Here is a 752-nt window from a genome sequence, read left to right on the forward strand (position 1 = left end):
TTCAGGTGTCTGTACACCTGAAACATGAACGGTTGCGGCATCTATTGGGTGGAATTTTTCGCTTTTTAAGATTAAAATAATAAAATAAATTATATTTATTTATTTATTATTCTTGTTTCAGAGTTTAAAACACCTAATTACCCCATCCCCCCCCTATATGTGACAGCAGATGAACGCAGACGGTACAGGAGGCGCGAGCGGAGTGGAGGGGGAGCTGGAGCCTAAAAGGCGTGCAAATGGGGTTCAAACACATGAAAAATAAGCAAATTAAATGAATAAATTAATTAAAATAAATTAAAACTATTTATAAACAATTAAAATACACAAAATAAACAAAACAAAACAACAGAAACCAGATATTGCAACTTGCGGAAAGCTGCGGATCATATGCAAGAATGGAGCGCCCGCCTTTTGCGGTGTATGCGCAGCTCCAGATGAATACAGCTTTCTCGTGCATGTATTCAAGGGAATACACGGCATAAATATAGTTATATATATATAAGTATTGATTTATATGAATATATTAGGTATATATATGCATAAAAACGTAAATAGGAGCACATGCATGCATATGTAAACCCCTGAACGCTCACGTCGTTTCGATGAAATATATATATATATATATTACATATATATGCATATAAATGCATATATATTTATATAAAGGTTTTAATTTATGTGTATTTGCATGCAAAGAAGGAAGAAATATGCTCATCCTTCTCTCCCTTCTGTCCGTGTATGGGGGGCTGAAT

This window comes from Eimeria mitis, genomic scaffold (genome assembly GCF_000499745.2).
Source record: "Eimeria mitis Houghton genomic scaffold, Emh_scaff2110, whole genome shotgun sequence".
Taxonomy (NCBI): domain Eukaryota; phylum Apicomplexa; class Conoidasida; order Eucoccidiorida; family Eimeriidae; genus Eimeria; species Eimeria mitis.